The sequence below is a fragment of the Pelobates fuscus genome, chromosome 4, assembly GCF_036172605.1.
Source record: "Pelobates fuscus isolate aPelFus1 chromosome 4, aPelFus1.pri, whole genome shotgun sequence".
Classification (NCBI taxonomy): domain Eukaryota; kingdom Metazoa; phylum Chordata; class Amphibia; order Anura; family Pelobatidae; genus Pelobates; species Pelobates fuscus.
The window spans coordinates 46,895,390-46,915,953 of NC_086320.1; positions in this window are offsets into that span (position 1 = coordinate 46,895,390).

Genomic DNA, 20,564 nt, shown 5'->3' on the forward strand with positions numbered 1-20,564 from the left:
CTTTTTTTTTTTTCTGTGTAATTGTAGCGTTACTCACCTTTCCCAGGGGCCGGCCGCGGTCCTCTCTTCAAGCCGCGCGCGGTCCTGCGGCTGCACGAGCCGCGTGCGGCTCATCCGACGCTTCTGGCAGGAAGGCGGGCAGTGACCGCGAGATGCGGTCACATGTCCCACCTGAATCTAAGAGCGTGCCGCGAGTCTCGAGCGCGCTCTTAACCCCTTAAGGACCAAACTTCTGGAATAAAAGGGAATCATGACATGTCACACATGTCATGTGTCCTTAACCCCTTAAGGACACATGACATGTCTGACACGTCATGATTCCATTTTATTCCAGAAGTTTGGTCCTTAAGGGGTTAAGGGGTTAAAGAGACAGTGGGAGCCTAAATTGGCAAAAGGCTCCCATTGGCCCCTGTCATGCCACACACCCCATACACTTACCTTTTGGGGGTGTGGAAGTGACAGGAGCCAATCACATTAGTTTTGAAGCTACTTATACTTACCCTTTTCCCTTAGTTCCTTGCCCTATCGTGGTTTCTGTTTAAGTTCCCTTTAGCGCTTGTTGTGTTCAGTTGTGTTCCTCCGTATTTGACCTTGGCTTTGTATTCTGACTTCGTTTTCGCTTTATCCTTGTCTGTTCTGTTTGCCGGCTTGCTGTTTCCTGTGTACCAGACCCCGGCTAGTCCTCGTTTACCCTGTCTCTTTGTACCCTTGACCTCGGATCGTTCCTGACTCTGTACTTCTCCTATATACGTCGAGTCCGGCCATTCTAAGGTCCGGTAGACGTATCTCACCTCTGTACTGTCTTCTGTTTAGCTGGATCCTGCGTGTAGGGTATATTCTCGTTACATTACGATAGGGCCATGGACCCCGCAGATTTAGCTCAACAGATGGCGTCCCATGAGGCTAGATTTATAGAGCAGGATCACCGTATGGATCAGATAGCTCAGGCTCTCCAGACGCTCTTAGCTAGAACCATTCCAGCAAATACACCTAACCCTCCTACACCCCTTGTTCCTGAAGTATCTACTTTGCCTAATACTTTGGCCCATTTGACACCTCCTCCTAGGTATGGAGGGGATTCTAAGACATGCAGAGGGTTCATTAACCAAATAGAATTTCACTTTGAGATGTATCCACATTCATTTCCCACAGAAAGGTCTAAAGTTGGGTTATTTATGCACCAACTTACCGATAAAGCACTTGAGTGGGCAAATCCTATTTGGGAAGCTAATGGACCTATGGTGCATGATTTTCACAGTTTTCTTACAGCTTTTCGCAGAACTTTTGACACTATGAAAAGGTCTAAGAATGCCGCAAGAGCATTAATGAGAGTTAAACAGGGTTCTAGGTCTGTGGCTGATTTCGCTATTCAGTTTCGTACCCTTGCCTCACAGGTAGATTGGACCAACAATGGGTTAACTACTGCCTTCATGGAAGGTTTATCAGACTCTATATTGGATGAGGTAGCAGCTAAGGAGCTTCCTATTGCCTTAGACGACCTTATTGACTACCTCATTGATATAGATAATAGAATTTGTGACAGGCTCTAGACCAAGAACAGGAATAGACGTTTTGTTACACCTATTCACCCCAGAGTTAATATACCGGAGAGTGTTAAAGTATCTGAAGAGGAACCTATGCAATTAGGGGTTGCCAAACTCTCCGATAATGAAAAATTACATAGGAGAAGGGAGGGACTCTGCCTATATTGTGGTAGGAGAGACCATATGGTAAAGGAATGTCCTTTGCTCCCGGAAAACTCTTGCACCTAAGACCTTATAGGGGAATGGCCTTGGGTGTGATTTCTAAGTCTCCTACATTGCCTCCTAACCGACTGCTTCTCCCTTTTTCTTTACATATGGGAGAGAGGTGTATAGTTGAAAATATATACGCTCTGGTTGACTCTGGGGCAGCTGAGAATTTTATAGACTCTGGTTTTGTAAAGAAAAACAACATTCCCATCAGAGAGAAGGAGATACCCTTGGCCGTTGAGGCCATAGATGGTAGACCATTGATATCTCCAGTTGTTACTCATGAGACTGCACCGTTACACATGTACACAGGGGTTTTACACTATGAAACCATTCGGTTCCAGGTCATCACCTCTCCCTCTTCACAATTAGTGTTAGGGTATCCATGGTTACGTGCCCACAATCCCATTTTTGACTGGGAGACAGGGCAGATAAAATCATGGAGTGAAGCCTGCCACGAGTCATGTACTATTGAAGTCACGCCTGTGAATTCTATTAATGTTCCTACCATTCCTCCTTTGTCTACGGCTATACCCTCTCAGTACTTATCTCTTAAGACTGTCTTTGATAAAAGGGAAGCTGACAAATTACCGCCTCACAGACCCTACGATTGTGCTATTGACTTGTTGCCTGGCACTATACCTCCAAAGGGCAGGGTGTACGCTTTATCGGTTCAAGAAAACCGTGTCATAGAGGAATACATTAAGGAATCATTAGACAAGGGATTTATTAGGAGATCCTCTTCTCCGGCAGGAGTGGGGTTCTTCTTTGTATCGAAGAAAGAAGGTGATTTAAGACCTTGTATTGATTATAGAGGTCTAAATAAAATCACCATCAAAAATGCTTACCCTATACCATTAATAACAGAATTATTTGACAGGCTCAAACATGCTACGGTATTCACCAAACTAGATCTTAGAGGAGCATACAATTTGATACGTATAAAAAAGGACCACGAATGGAAGACAGCATTCAACACTAGGTCAGGTCATTATGAGTATACCGTCATGCCATTTGGGCTTTGCAATGCCCCAGCAGTATTCCAAGAATTTATTAATGATGTCTTAAGAGACTTTATTCACTCATTTGTTATTGTGTACTTGGATGACATTGTAATATATTCTACAGATCTACACACTCATCACAGACATGTTACGACAGTTCTGAAGGCCCTTCTTGCTAATGGTCTTTATTGTAAACTAGAAAAATGTCTATTCGACCAATCCGAAGTCCAGTTTTTGGGGTATTTGATTTCCGCTAAGGGTTTTCGTATGGATCCCCGGAAGCTCGCTGCTGTCATAGAATGGCCTCTGCCGCAAGGTCTGAAAGCCATCCAGCGTTTTCTAGGTTTCTCTAATTATTATAGACGTTTTATCAAAGGTTTTTTGTCTATTGTAGCACCTATTACCCGTATGACAAAAAAGGATGGCAATACTCATGTCTGGTCTACCGAGGCACTTCAGGCTTTTGACTTTCTTAAGACTACTTTCGCCTCTGCACCTATTTTACAGCATCCTGTCCCCTCATTGCCCTATATACTTGAAGTTGATGCTTCCGATATCGGGGTAGGTGCTGTCTTATCTCAAAGAGAGTCTCCTGAAAAGCCATCCTTGTGGCTTCTTTTCTAAACAAATGTCCAAAGCAGAAAGGAATTATGATGTGGGTAATCGCGAACTCCTTGCTATCATTTGGCACTCAAAGAATGGAGACATTTGTTAGAAGGCACTGAGGATCCCATCCTCATATTTACGGATCATAAGAACCTATCCTACCTTAGCGAAGCTAAAAGATTGTCTTCCAGGCAGGCTAGGTGGTCACTGTTCTTGTCTCATTTCAATTATATAATCACCTATAGGCCAGGTGATCGGAACACTAAAGCGGACGCTCTGTCCAGACAGTTTGAAACTATTGACAAACAGGAGATTGATGTTACTCCTGTCATTCCCCCAGACAGGATAATAGCAACTACTATATTGTCTATTTCCTCGTCCCTCTTGCAGGCCATACAAGCGAAACAAAGCATGGCACCTAGCGAGAGGCCTAATGATAAATTGTTCATTGACGTTCCCGAGAGACGGGATATTCTGTCACTATATCATGATACGAAGACTGCTGGACATCCTGGTATTTCCAAAACGGTGTCAGCTGTTTCTCTGTATTTTTGGTGGGATTCCTTACGAAAGGATGTCACTGACTATATAAGTGCTTGTACTACTTGTGCCTGTATGAAATCCTCTCGTAGAGTTCCTTGTGGGCTGTTGCATCCGTTACCCGTTCCCGAGAGGCCTTGGTCCAACCTATCAATGGATTTTATTGTTGAATTAACCCCTTCGAATGGCAACACAGTCATCCTGATGATAGTTGATCGGTTTTCCAAAATGGCTCACTTTGTGTCTCTTCGCAAGTTGCCCACATCCAAGGAACTGGCTCTTATTTTCGCTAGAGAAGTATTTCGGTTACATGGCATTCCCTTATCTATTGTGTCCGATAGGGGTAGCCAATTTATTTCCAGGTTCTGGAAAGCCTTTTGTTCAGAAATGGGTATTTCTCTCTCGTTTTCTTCCGCTTACCATCCCCAGTCTAATGGAGCTGCTGAACGTGCCAACCAGTCTCTGGAGCAGTACCTCCATTTTTTTGTGTCTCACCATCAGGACAATTGGTCTGACCTGCTTCCTTGGGCTGAATTTGCTCGGAATAACGCCACTCATGATTCTTCCGGCAAAAGCCCTTTTTACGTCGTCTATGGCCAGCATCCCGTTGTTCTTCTGGCTGCATTCTCCTCACAGGGCATGCCAGTTCTGGATGAGCATTTGGCTGGTTTGCGTAATACTTGGGAGCAGGTTCAGCGTTCTTTGGTTGACTCTGCTGCTCGCCAGAAGGCTCAGGCTGACAAGCATCGCAGAGCGGCTCCTTCCTATGTTGTGGGGGACAGGGTTTTGCTTTCCACACGGAATATTCGCCTCCGGGTGCCTTCTATGAAATTGGCTCCCCACTTCATTGGTCCTTATCGTATTATACATAAGGTTAATCCCGTTTCTTATGCCTTGGGTCTGCCTAAGAATCTGCGTATACCTAATGTCTTTCACACCTCATTGTTGAAGCCTTACGTACGCAACCGCTATACCCGGCATGCTCCTCCTCCTCCTCCTGTCTCTGTGGAGGGTCATGAGGAATTTGAAGTATCTGCTGTTCTTGACTCTCGTTTCCTTAGGGGTCGGCTTCAGTACTTGGTACATTGGAAGGGTTATGGGCCTGAGGAGCGCAGTTGGATTTCTGCTGATGCTGTTCATGCTTCCCGCCTTGTGCGTTCTTTCCATTCGTGTTTTCCTGCCAGGCCTGGTCCTGCCCGCCCGGAGGGCTGCGGTCCTCTCTTCAAGCCGTGTGCGGTCCTGCGGCTGCACGGGCCGCGCGCGGCTCATCCGACGCTTCTGGCAGGAAGGCGGGCAGTGACCGCGAGATGCGGTCACGTGTCCCGCCTGAATCTAAGAGCGTGCCGCGAATCTCGGGCGCGCTCTTAAAGAGACAGTGGGAGCCTAAATTGGCAAAAGGATCCCATTGGCCCCTGTCATGCCACACACCCCATACACTTACCTTTTGGGGGTGTGGAAGTGACAGGAGCCAATCACATTAGTTCTGAAGCTACTTATACTTACCCTTTTCCCTTAGTTCCTTGCCCTATCGTGGTTTCTGTTTCAGTTCCCTTTAGCGCTTGTTGTGTTCAGTTGTGTTCCTCCGTATTTGACCTTGGCTTTGTATTCTGACTTCGTTTTCGCTTTATCCTTGTCTGTTCTGTTTGCCGGCTTGCTGTTTCCTGTGTACCAGACCCCGGCTAGTCCTCGTTTACGCTGTCTCTTTGTGCCCTTGACCTCGGATCGTTCCTGACTCTGTACTTCTCCTATATACGTCGAGTCCGGCCATTCTAAGGTCCGGTAGACGTATCTCACCTCTGTACTGTCTTCTGTTTAGCTGGATCCTGCGTGTAGGGGTATATTCTCGTTACAGTAATGTAATTGCAGTTGCCTGTGTGACAGGTTCGCAGCATATACTGTGCCCACTTGCCCATTGCCACCACTCACTCACTGGTGTCACAATAGCTTGCATTTAAAGAAAAAAAATACTTTTTTGACTGTAATATAATAGCAGTCAGTTTCCTTCACTAGTGTGCGTTTCAGGGCCTGCCCAGTGTCACCACTCACTCACTGGTGTCACAATAGCTTGCATTTAAAGAAAAAAAAAGACTTTTTTGACTGTAATATAATAGCAGTCAGTTTCCTTCACGAGTGTGCATTTCAGGGCCTGCCAGGGCACAGTGTCACACCAGTGCAACTCATATCTGGTGTAACAGTAGTGTACATTAAAAAAAAATTTGACTGTAATAGATTGAACAGCAGTTAGTGGTCTGCCAGCGTGTGTGTCAGGCTCACAGCGTATACTGTGCCCACTTGCCCAGTGCCTCCACTCATATCTGGTGTCCCAATAGCTTGCATTTAAAAAAAAAAAACTTTTTGGACTGTAATATAATAGCAGTCAGTTTCCTTCACGAGTGTGCATTTCAGGGCCTGCCAGGGCACAGTGTCACACCAGTGCAACTCATATCTGGTGTAACAGTAGTGTACATATTTTTTTAAAAAAAACAGGACGCTTTACAGACGTGTTGTTGATGGAGGACATGCAGAGCTTTTTAAGTCCTACGCATCGCCGCAGCCCTTCGGGGTCCACCCTCAGAGATCAACTCAACCAACAGGTAGCAGACTACCTCGCCTTAACTGCAGATATCGACACTCTGAGGAGCGATGAACCCCTTGACTACTGGGTGTGTAGGCTTGACCTGTGGCCTGAGCTATCCCAATTTGCGATAGAACTTCTGGCCTGCCCCGCTTCAAGTGTCCTGTCAGAAAGGACCTTCAGTGCAGCAGGAGGTATTGTCACTGAGAAGAGAAGTCGCCTAGGTCAAAAAAGTCTAGATTACCTCACCTTTATTAAGATGAATGAGGGATGGATCCAGAAGGGACTGACAGTGGGCGATACATTCGACTAAAAAAGGCCTGATGAGGGGGACTACTTAACACACCACTCCTATCTGGTGGCACATTAGATTGCATGCGCAGTGCCCCAAATTTGAAATAGGAGGACGGACCAAGCATCTTTTTCCATCTCCCGCTTCCTAAAATCGATGCCTTATATACACGTCCCCTGATAGGGGACGAAACAGGGATTAATCTGATAGGAGTAGTGTGTTAAGTAGTACTATTCTTATCTGGTGGCACATTAGATTGCACGCGCAGTGCCCCAAATTTGAAGTAGGAGGACCGACCAAGTATCTTTTTCCATCTCCCGCTTCCTAAAATCTATGCCTTATATACACATCCCCTGATAGGGGACGTAACAGGGATTAAACTGATGAGAATAGTACTACTTAACACACCACTCCTATCTGGTGGCACATTAGATTGCACGCGCAGTGCCCCAAATTTGAAGTAGGAGGACCGACCAAGTATCTTTTTCCATCTCCCGCTTCCTAAAATCGATGCCTTATATACACATCCCCTGATAGGGGACGTAACAGGGATTAAACTGATGAGAATAGTACTACTTTACACACCACTCCTATCTGGTGGCACATTAGATTGCACGCGCAGTGCCCCAAATTTGAAGTAGGAGGACCGACCAAGTATCTTTTTCCATCTCCCGCTTCCTAAAATCTATGCCTTATATACACATCCCCTGATAGGGGACGTAACAGGGATTAAACTGATGAGAATAGTACTACTTAACACACCACTCCTATCTGGTGGCACATTAGATTGCACGCGCAGTGCCCCAAATTTGAAGTAGGAGGACCGACCAAGTATCTTTTTCCATCTCCCGCTTCCTAAAATCGATGCCTTATATACACATCCCCTGATAGGGGACGTAACAGGGATTAAACTGATGAGAATAGTACTACTTTACACACCACTCCTATCTGGTGGCACATTAGATTGCACGCGCAGTGCCCCAAATTTGAAGTAGGAGGACCGACCAAGCATCTTTTTCCATCTCCCGCTTCCTAAAATCAATGCCTTATATACACGACCCCTGATAGGGGACGTAACAGGGATTAAACTGATAGGAATAGAACTACTTAACACAGCACTCCTATCTGATGGCACATTAGATTGCACGCGCAGTTCCCCAAATTTGAAGTAGGAGGACGGACCAAGCATCTTTTTCCATCTCCCGCTTCCTGGATGGAGGAAGAGAGACCTTCAATGACATCAGTGAGGACAAGGAACGGGACATGGCTAGCTTAGTATCCAACCTTGTGCAAATGGGGAGTTTGCGGTTGTGCAAATGGACTGTTTGCGGTGCTAATAAGGGGGGCGACCTACTGCCCCCCCCCCGCCCCCACCCCTGAGCCGTGTGTGGGGGCCCTAAAATAAACAATAAATCACAATGTGGGGACCTACTGTCCCCCCTGGTTCCCACCCCTGAGCAGCGGGTGGGGGCCCTAAATACAAATGGGGGTGACCCTAGTCACCCCCTCCCCCCAAAAAAAAATTATCCCCCAACCTACCCCCCTTACCCTAAAAATAATGAGGGTGGGACCTTTAACTAAGAACCTGTAAAAAAACAAACAAAAAAAAACTTACCATTCGATGTTTTCTTTCTTCTAAAATCTTCTTTTTTCAGCCCCAAAAAAGGCCAAATAAAAAACCATAATAACCGACGCAATTAAAAAAAAAAAAAAAAAAAAATAGCACAAAAACAAAAGCCATCTTCACCCATGGATGGGTCCGCGCAGACTGAGCTCTGCAGGGCGGGGGAAGGCTTATAAAGCCTTGCCATGCCCTGCAATTAGGCTAAGAACACTCTGATTGGCTGCTTTAAGCCAATCAGAGTACTCTTTGTCATTTTACACAGCGTGAGAAAATTCCAAAGAACTTTCCCACGCTGTGTAAAATGACACAGAGCACTGTGATTGGATGGATTGAAATCCATCCAACCACAGTGCTCTTTGTCATTTTACACAGCGTGGGAAAATTCCAGAAAACTTTCCCACGCTGTGTAAAATGACACAGAGCACTGTGATTGGATGGCTTGAAATCCATCCAATCACAGTGCTCTTTGTCATTTTACACAGCGTGGGAAAATTCCAAATAACTTTCCCACGCTGTGTAAAATGACACAGTGTTCTTAGCCTAATTAGAGTGTTCTTAGCCTAATTGCAGGGCGTGGCAAGGCTTTACAAGCCTTCCCCCGCCCTGCAGAGCTCAGTCTGCGTGGAGCCCTCCATGGGTGAAGATGGATAAAAAAAATTTGCGCTCGTTTTTTTTAATTGCGTCGGTTATTATGCTTTTTTATTTGGCCTTTTTTGGGGCTGAAAAAAAGAAGATTCTAGAAGAAAGAAAACATTGAATGGTAATTTTATTTTATTTTTTACAGGTTCTCACAATTATTTTTAGGGTGAGGGGGGTATGTAGGGGGATCATTTTTTTTTGGGGGGGGGGTGACTAGGGTCCCCCCATTTGTATTTAGGGCCCCCACCCGCCGCTCAGGGGTGTGGGCCAGGGGGGAGGACATTAGGCCCCCCCCTTATTAGTATTTAGGGCCCCCACCCACCGCTCAGGGATGGGGGCCAGGGGGTTCAGTAGGTCCCCCTTATTGTTTTTTTAGGGCCCCCACCCACCGCTCAGGGGTGGGGGCCAGGGGGGACAGTAGGTCCCCCCTTATTGTTTTTTTTAGGGCCCTCACCCACCGCTCATGGTTGGGGGCCAGGGGGGGGACAGTAGGTCCCCCCTTATTGTTAATTTTAGGGCCCCCACCCACCGCTCAAGGGTGGGGGCTGGGGGGAACAGTAGGTCCCCCCCTTATTGTTTTTTTTAGGGACCCCACCCGCCGCACAGGGATGGGGGCCGGGGGAGAGGACAGTAGGTCCCCCCCCTCATTATCATTATGGCCCCCACCCGCCGCCCAGGGGTGGGGGCCGGAGAGGGGGAGGACAGTAGGTACCCCCCTCATTATCTTTATGGCCCCCACCCGCCGCCCAGGGGTGGGGGCCGGGGGGGGAAGGAGAGTAGGTCCCCCCCCCTTCAGTCACTATTGTGGCCAGAAAGAGTCCCTGTGGGTTTTAAAATTCGCCTGCCCATTGAAGTCTATGGCGTTTCCCCCAGTTCGCCCAGTTCGCGAACATTTGCGGAAATTCGCGTTCACGGTTCGCGAACCGAAAATTTTATGTTCGCGACATCACTAAACTTCAATAATTATCTTGCAGGGTTAACTTCACCTCTACTGGCTGTCTACCAGACAGCCGCTAGAGGCACTTCTGGGTGGTTAGGCGACTTTTGGTCACCTAACTGAAGCTGGACGTCCTCATGCAATGATGGCAACATCCAGTGTCATCTAAAACCCCATAGGAAAGCATTCTTCAATGCTTTCCTATGGGGTAGTCCTAATGCGAGTGCGGCACTTACCGCACTTGTGCGTTGGGTCCCCCCTGCTGGCTGACATGGGCAGAGAAGGAACGAAAGCTGAGACTGACCTGAAATCAGGTGAAAGCAAAAAGTTTTTTTTACCCTTCCAGAACCATGGGGGCAATGGGGGGGCATGAGGGAGGGGGCATTGTTGATCACTTTACGGCTAGGAAAACAACTTTGTTTTCCTGCCACTATAGATTTCATTTAACTGACCGCTATTGCCATAAAAAGGAGATCGTTAGTTTTGTTAAGATTTAGTTAGGGGTGGTTATCATTATTTATGAATATTGTTGGTTAAGATTAGTTAGGGTTAAGGTTAACTTAGTTAGTTAAGGTTGGCAAGAGTCAGGGTTAGTTTAGGATTATCTGAATTAGCAAAGTTTAGAGATAGTAATGATTATGGTTAGGTTAATCAAAGTTTAGAGTTAGCAAGTGTTAGGACTAGATAGGATTGTGGTTACCAATTGATCACTAGGATTAGAGGTAACTTGGTTTTCTAAATAGTGTCAAAATATGAACCTTAGACTTGGAGATTTGGTTCACTACAAACTGCATTTCTTTCCTCCAAATTTAGGATAATTATGCAATAATCTGTTTACATGTTTTCTGAACGATCATATGGCAGAATCACAAAACAAATTACTTGTGCAATGGATAAACATGTTTATTTGATTCATTATGCAGTTCCAACCCTGGCATCAAAAGAACAAAAATCCAGGGACCCACAGGATTGATTGGCTGATTGATTGCCACAAGCTTCATTTATAAATGTCAATTTCTATTAAAATCTGCACTTTCTGTTATATGAAAAAAGTTGACAAAGTCTTCACTCTTCAGAAAGCTAAAGTGCTTTAGGTGTTTTGAGTGTTCATTTAAATAAGTTTGTTTTAACCTAGTGTGAGACAGGCATATAGGTTAGAGTTGTGCTTACTGCCTGTAACTGCCACATACAGCTCAGGAGAGCCAAGTGCTCCGATGGTTGTAGTGTAGGTGGAGAGTGGCTCCTGGCAGAACTGAGGTAAGAAGTTCCGAAATTGTTCTAAAATGGTTTGACCACTTACACTGGGAGGGCACCAGGGCACACCTGGATCCATATCCCCATAGCGTACTATAGTGATTATGTTGTACGTAGTTCTTTTTTAAAAAAAAAAAAACATCCTGTGTGAACAGTGCTCTAGTTTATGCATATAAAATTTATATTTGAGAAATATAATAAATTGAACTGAAAATAGAGGGTTTCAAAAAAATCTAGAAAAGAAAAACATTTCTACGGGAAATGGTAGCCACTATCTTTCTATTTTTAGCCACCAGTGAATGAATGTCTTTGGAAATCTAATTTAAATGGATATCTAATTTACACTTAGTGATTCATGATATGAGTATTGGTTCTTATGAGATTATTTGGGAATTTATTTAGCAATTTGACTTTCTAGTTCATTAATTGCCTGCTTTCATCACAGTAGATCTCTGCCCTTTATGGTTGATTCAGAGCCCCTGTTGTGCTTTGTATTAAGATGGAGTTGATTAAGTTGGAGTTTGAAGAACAACTGTGGCATCTAATGGCATTCAGACATAGATAGTACTGACTGATTTAAAATAAAAAAATAATTTTTCATTTTCACTTTTTTCGCACAATCTTTTCTTATATTGAATCATATATTTATTATAATTTTCCTCTGTTATGCATTATGTTACAAGATAAAAACGTTTTCTGCACACAATCCCAAATCCCTACGCACATTTAAATAACTGGAACCTTTTAGTATGACTCCAATGGCCATTAAATTGCAGGCATACCTGCCACATCAAGACAAAATCTCTTAGATGGGTCTTAGGTAAGTCCTACACAAACAATTCAATTTGCTTCTTTAATCTAAAAGGCAAAATATCTAATGAGACAAAAAGAGGTATTTTTCTGAACCACTATACACTTGTTCAGAGCCAGACTGGGGGAAAAAAAGTATATATTATTATTATTATTATATTATTTATAGAGCACCGTCAAATTCCGCAGCACTTTACAATTGGTGGACGAACAAACATGTAGTTGTAACCAGACAAGTTGGACACACAGGAACAGAGGGGTTGAGGGCCCTGCTCAATGAGCTTACATGCTAGAGGGAGTGGGGTAAAATGACACAAAAGGTAAAGATAGTATTAGACTAGTGACAGTTGCAGAAGAGGAATCAGTTGGGAGCTATTAAGAGTTTAATTGATACGCTTTTATGAAGAAGTGGGTTTTTAATGATTTTTTGAAGGAGTGGAGACTGGGTGAGCATCTAATGGAGGAGGGAAGCGAGTTCCACAGGAACGGTGCAGCCCTCGAGAAGTCTTGAAGGCGAGCATCAGAGGTGGGAGTACGAACAGAAGATAGACGTAAGTCTTCAGCAGATCGTAAGGGCCTAGACGGGACATACTTGTGTATAAGGGAGGATAGATAGGAGGGAGCAGCATTATGTAAACATTTTAAAGCAAGAACCAGAATTTTAAATTGAGCTCTATATTTTATAGGAAGCCAATGTAGGGACTGACAGAAGGCTGAGGCATGGGAGGTGCGGGCGGACAGGAAGATGAGCCTCGCCGCCGCATTCATTATGGACTGTAACGGTGCAAGTTGGGAGCACTCCCCCACCCTCCTTCTTACCATACCTGCAAGCCCTGGTAGTCCGGTGGTGAGTAAACCTCTAGCCAGCAGCTCCTGATACCGGAGAAACTGACGAAAGCCAAGCACAGAGAGATGGACACAGGTTTCTTCAGGAAGGAAGAGATTCTTTATTCGGTTCACCGATCGGGACTCAGAGGGACTAATGTCACCAAAAAACAGCAAAGTCTGAGTCCTGATCATACAGTGTAGGTCCCTTATAGGCATGTAGCTCCTCCCATAATCAGTTAAACCTACACATACTCTTATCTAATCAACCGAATAGAGACTAAAATCCTGTTTGACCACATGGCTTGCCCAGCACAATGGAGGAGGGGAAATACTTGTATATCCTGTATTCCTACTTATGCTCCTTACACTACTGATTGTATCTTAGCTACGTGTAACTGACTTAACTGGTACATCAACATATGCAAATGCACATACCATGTGGCAATCTTGCCCTAGTAAATTTATTTTTACTGAGATTCCACCACATTCCCCCCTTTGATGCTTCTGATATTTCACAATTCCAGATGCATCACTTAACCATAGTTTGCTTACACCTCAGGTTGCTATGAACCAGACCAGACTTTGCGACTCCCTAACGATATGAATCCCTCAACATTTCTCTTCCTGTACTAGTTGTCCCTGATTTAGAGCCTCATACCTATATATAGCCATTATCTGTGCAGCAGCCTTTCTCTCTGCTATATTCTCTATAATGCTCTGCACAGACCTAACTACCAAAGGAATCAGACATGGTAGGAGAAGGCACAGCATCAAAATTAGCATGACTCCACCTACCAATGCCTTAAGTCTTCCAAACTGCTCATACCAATTACCAAACCAACTACTTGGATTATACCCTTTCCATACCTGGGTAGGCACATGCGCTAGTTTAACCATATGGCTAGTAAGCTCAGCTATTGCTTGCCCTTCATCATCTATTTGAAGACAACAATTGCTTAGGTTAAACTTCCCACATACACCTCCCTCTACTGCCAATAGGTAATCCAAGGTTAATCTATTTTGGTAAACGGCTGTCCTCATCCTAGTATTATGCTTCGCTAGGAGATTGAGCGCTTGTGATGTCTCATTGGTAATTATCTCAACCACTGCCTGCAACCTTATAATGCGGTTGAGCATATATATTGGGGTTCTATATCCGAAAGTACCATCTTCTGCCCAAGTGGCTGGCCCATAATAATCTATGATACGCTGGGGAGGCCATTCATTATCTTCCCAGGTACCTATCTCTAGGGGTCCCCTTTTCTTCCTATGATTCACATCATATACTTTAACTCCCAAAGTCTCTCCTGTTTCAATAGGCAACAAGAAGAAGGATGGTTTGAGCATACCTAACACACATGCCCCTTCCCAGTCCTGTGGTAACTCCGAATAGGCCTTCTTACCACAGATCCAGTACAAATTTGCTGGGGCTTTCCAACTAGATGTGATAGATAGATCAAACCACACGTCCTTTAAATTGGCATAACTTGCAAACGGGTTAGGTGGTTCTGAGACATTTGAAGCCGACCACCAGGTTGTATTCTTTGTAGTATCATCATAAGCTTTTTGCCCTAAACAAGTTAGTTCTCCTACAGATGTGTTAAACATTATTCCTTTTCTTGCTATGCAAACATAACCTATGATGGAGGTCTTTAATCGCCACTCAGATTTATCTCTAACACTCATTTGATAATCGGCTTGAGAAGATATTATTTGTTCAATTGTCTCAGAACCGGACATTACCTCCTTTGCTTCCCAGGGCCATTGGTCTCCCATATTAGTACCTCCACACACATAGCAGTTGGTCACATTAAGACTACCAGCAATACTCTCGATTAGATCAATAAACAGGTTCTTAGCATTATGGGGAATCTTATTTTCTACACTCATCTCTTCATAAAAAGAATGGAAAACCTGATGAGTTTGGGATGCTACGGTATCGGTCTCTATCCCTATAAATAATATTGTCCCAGGATCCAAACCCGTCCCATATATCTGGAACCCAAATAAGTTACCAAACCTATCTAAAAATTGTTCAGGATTATTAATAAGTATATGGACTGGGTTACACTCCATAGACTTACAATACGGTTTGGTAGGCAACTTAGTAACAATCATATCCTTATCTACTGTCTGTCCCCAAGTTGCCCACCCCACACAAGACCAATATGGGCAATAATTATAATCCCTATCTGGGCATTTTGGACTTACGTACTTATTTTTACTACTGGGACAAATATACTTATCGTTAGACCCATACGTTCTCTCCCACTTAAGATCCCCGCATACATTCCACGGTTTTCTACCACTTGATATCGCCTTACATGCATCAAATAGCAGAACACCCGAAGAATGTACGGTTTCTAATACTGTTTTATTTATTAGGGTCCCCTGTGAGTCTCCATTCCGGAGGGTCAACCAAATTGTACGGGGTTGATACTCTGGATTGAAGCACTTAGGTTCGCCTACTCCTAAATGGCATACACTATACTCTATACCTAAGTATCTACACCTTGATACATATCCTTTACATTCATATTGTGAATGCCAAATTAGGGTCTGGGAAATATGATTACCTGTTATAGTAGTCTTAATTCCAACCCTTACAGCTAGGTGTGTCGGTACCTCTACCTTCCTGAATAATAAAAAACATAAAAATACACATTATCAAGAGCACTTCTTTCGACGTCTTCATCCTCAGTCTTTGTCCGTGCGATGGCACCTCAGCTTCCAGGATGTAAGGGCTGCAAGGAATGGAGTTCTGCAGGTCCTCTCTTCCCTTCACAGAGGTCCCTTCGAGACACCCTGGCTATGTCACGTGGGTGAGTGGTCTGGCTTTATTATGGCCGACAAAAATACTGATCTCTTTAACCCCTTAAGGACACATGACATGTGTGACATGTCATGATTCCCTTTTATTCCAGCAGTTTGGTCCTTAAGGGGTTAAACACACTTGTAATCCCAATATCTCCTCGTTACTCCGACTGAGTCATGCGCTTTAACCGGATCTTGCAGGAATTCTCTGGATCTGGTGTAGCTTGCCAAGAATCTACTGCTGCTGGTTTAACCCTGGAGTGATGAATCCACGGAGTCACTTCAGCCACCTTTATTGCTGTAGGGGTAGACAAAAGAACAACATAAGGACCCCTCCACTTAGGCCCTAACGGTATACTGTTCCACTCTTTAATCCACACTTAATCTCCTGGATGATAGCTATGAACAGGGGGATAAATATTCACAGGTAATCTATCTTGTACCCATTTCTGTACCTCCTTCATAGTTTTACCCAACTCTACAACCTGCTGCCGGGTAATTCCTTCTCCCAACTGACTCAAATCCCCCCTTAAGTTACCAAGTACGGGAGGTGGACGCCCATCAGGGCCGGTGCTAGGATTTTTAGTTACACAGGCGAAGATGCATTTTGGCGCCCCCAACCCTCATTAAAAAAAAAAAAAAAAAAAAATGCATCTTCACCTGTGTGTCTTTCCTCCCAAGCCACAGGCACACAGGCATCATTTTTCAGTCACACAGTCAAAGTCATACAGGTACACTGTCATACAAAGACAGCAATAATCATACAGTCACATACAGTCAGAGACATACAAACAGAGACATACATGCATACCGTCATACAGACACATACATACAGACAGGCATACAGAAACATACATACAAAGACATTCAGGCACATACATACAGACATACAGGCATAAAGAAACATACATACAGAGACATACAGGCATGCAGACACATACATACATACATACATACATACATACATACAGATACATGCATGCATACAGAGACATAACGTCATACAGACACATTCATATAGACAGGCATAGGAGACACATACATACATACAGAGGCATACCGTCATACAGACACATTCATACAGAAACATGCATACAAAGACATACAGGCACACACATACGTACATACAGAGACATAAAGGCATACAGTTACATACATGCATACAGAGACATATATACAGACATTCATACAGAGACATACAGAAACATACGTACAAGACATACAGGCATACAGACACATACATACATACAGAGGCATACCATCATACAGATACATACATACATACAGACAGGCATACAGAAAAATACATACTCACACACACACACATACGCACACAAACTCACAGACACATACTCGAACACACACACACACACACACTGACATACTCACACACACCGACAGACACACTCACTCACACACAAACTCATAGACACACTTACACACACACTGACAGACACACACACTCACAGACACACACACTCACTCACACACAAACTCAGACACACTTACACACACTGACAGACACACACACACTGACAGACACACACACACATACACACTGACATACACACACACACACAAACTCAGACACACTTACACACACACTCACATGCACACACATAGTAATTAATAAAGTAATTACTAATAAATTACATTTAAATGTCCCACCCAGCCTCCCTACCTGGAGTGCTGGCGTGGGTCTCTCATTGGTGGTCCAGTGAGGCTGCTGCGCGGCGTGCGGCTGAAGTTGCTTAGGAGGCGGCGAGGGAGCTCTCTGATCGGCTCCCTCGCAGGCTGTTTTCTGATGCCGCGGGAGCCGGAATATGACGTCATATTCCGGCTCCCGCGGCATCAGCAAAAGGCGCGCGAGGGAGCCGGTCAGAGAGATCAGAGAGCTCCCTCGCCGCCTCCTAAGCAACTTCAGCCGCACGCCGCGCAGCAGCTCCGGGGATCCAGGAGGTGACCAGGCAGGAGGGAGCACTTCCCTCCTGCCGGTCACTGGAATTTTGCGCCCCCAGAGCCGGTGCGCCCTAAGGCGGCCGCCTGTGCCGCCTTATGGACGCGCCGGCCCTGACGCCCATACATGATTTCAAAAGGTGAGAGACCCATCCTTCTGGTAGGTGTACTACGAATACGTAACAGAGCTATAGGCAAAAGAACATTCCACTTAAGTTGAGTTTCTTGACACATCTTTGCCAATTGGTTCTTAATAGTTCTGTTCATCCTTTCCACTTTCCCAGAACTCTGAGGTCTATATGCTGTATGAAGCTTCCACTTAATACCAAGCATATGAGTCAGTTGTTGTAGGCACTGGTGAACAAAGGCTGGGCCATTATCCGATCCTATAGAACATGGTAGTCCATATCGGGTATTATTTCTCGCAACAGGAATCGTACAACTTCTCCTGCTTTCTCTGTACGAGTAGGACATGCTTCTACCCAGCCTGAATAGGTACACACAACTACTAGTAGGTAGCGATGTCCACCGGATTTAGGCATTACTGTATAGTCTATTTGAAGATCAGACATAGGGAGTCCCCCCATATACTGGACTCCCGGTGGTTTCACTGGTCCTTGCTTTGCGTTATTCTTAGCACATATTACACATCTTCTTACAATGGCTTGAGTCAAGTTGAACAATCTTGGTATGTAGAAATGTTTTCTGAGAGATTCTTCCATACTATCTCTTCCAGAATGTGTCCCGTTGTGATAGTTCTGGACAATTTCTACAGCTAGTGATGCTGGAATGACTATTCTTCCATCTTCTAACTGATACCATTTGTTCTCCAGGTACTTCCCAGCTTCAGTCTTTAACCACTCTTCTTCTTGAGCTGTATAAACTGGAGTCCATTGAGACAGTGGAGTCGGTATAAGTGCAGCTATATGTTCCTCATATTCCCGTCTTCCTGATTCAGCGGCACGCTTAGCTGCATTATCTGTCATCCGATTTCCTTTGGTTACGTCACCATCTCCTTTCAGATGCGCCCGACAATGTATAATACCAACTTCTTTCGGTTCCCACACGGCTTCCAGTAGTTGCAATATTTCAGCTGCGTACTTAATTTCTTTACCCTCTGAATTCAATAGTCCTCTTTCTTTATACAACGCTCCATGGGCATGAGTGGTTAAAAACGCATACTTGGAGTCCGTGTAGATGTTCACTCTTAAACCATCTGCCGATTATAACGCTCGTGTTAGTACAATTAATTCTGCCTTCTGTGCCGATGTTCCTTTTGACAATGGCCGAGCTTCTATCACCTTGTCTATGGTAGTCACTGCATATCCTGCATAGCGAATCCCTTCTTTCACATAACTACTGCCGTCCGTATAATACTGGACATCAGGGTTCTGGATAGGAAAATCACGAAGGTCCGGTCTACTTGAGAACACTTCATCCATCACCTCCAGGCAATCATGTTGACTCTCAGTAGGTTGTGGCAAAAGGGTAGCTGGATTCAAGGTATTAACAGTCTCTAAATGCACTCTTGGGTTTTCACACAACATAGCTTGATACTTAGTCATGCGGCTATTACTAAACCAATGATTGCCTTTATAGTCTAGCAACGTTTGTACTGCGTGCGGGACTCGCACGTAGAGTTCCTGACCCAGAGTGAGCTTATCAGCTTCAGCTACCAGCAGGGCGGCGGCAGCTACAGCTCTTAGACAAGGTGGAAGACCACTGGCCACTGCATCCAGTTGTTTGGACATATATGCAACAGGTCTTTGCCATGATCCCAAGTACTGTGTCAATACTCCCACAGCCATTCTTCTTTGCTCGTGTACGTATAAGTAGAATGGACGTGTATGATCAGGTAGACCTAATGCTGGGGCACTCATCAAAGCCTTCTTCACATCTTCAAATGCGTTTTGCTGTTCAGGAGTCCACAGGAAGGGATCGTGTTCTGTACCTTTTATAGCTGCATAAAGAGGTTTCGCCAATATCGCATAACTGGGAATCCATATCCTACAGAAGCCTGCTGCCCCCAAGAATTCCCGCACTTGTCTTCTATTCTTGGGTATTGGTATTTGGCATACAGCTTCTTTTCTCTCTGGCCCCATTATCCTTTGACCTTCAGAGATATGGAATCCCAGATACTTGACAGTTGGCTGACACAACTGAGCTTTCTTCCTGGACACCTTGTATCCTGCCTTCCAGAGAATGTGTAGTAGATCATGTGTTGCTTGCTGACATATTTCTCTTGTAACTGCCGCTATCAACAAATCATCTACATATTGCAATAGTACACACTCTCCTGGGATGGACTTGAAATCCAGTAAGTCTTGACTTAAAGCTGATCCAAATAGGGTGGGTGAATTTTTAAACTCTTGGGGCAGTCTTGTCCAAGTCATCTGGCGTGTCAAGCCCGTTTCAGCATTTTCCCATTGGAATGCGAAGATACACTGGCTTTCCGCAGCAATTCGAAGGCAAAAGAAGGCATCTTTGAGATCTAAGACAGTGAAATAGGTAGCCCCGCCCGGAATTAAAGCAAGCAGGTTATATGGATTGGGCACAACTGGGTGTATACTTACGACCGCATAATTGACTGCTCTCAAGTCCTGCACAGGGCGATACTCATCTGTACCGGGCTTTTGAACAGGCAACAATGGGGTGTTCCAGGGGGAAGTACAGAATTTTAGGATACCATACCGTATGAACTTATCCAAATACGATTGTATATTCTTCTTGTGTGGGATATGATATTGCCTTAAGCTCACTGGATAGACCCCAAGTTTCAGTTTGATTCGAATTGGTGGGATATTGCGAGCAAGTCCTGGTGGGTTGTTCTCTGCCCACACTCCTGGTATATTAAACAAGGATTCATCACTCTTAGGGTTTTGGCTAGTCAACGCTGTATAAAGTCGCCACTCTTCTTCCTTTTGTACAGATATT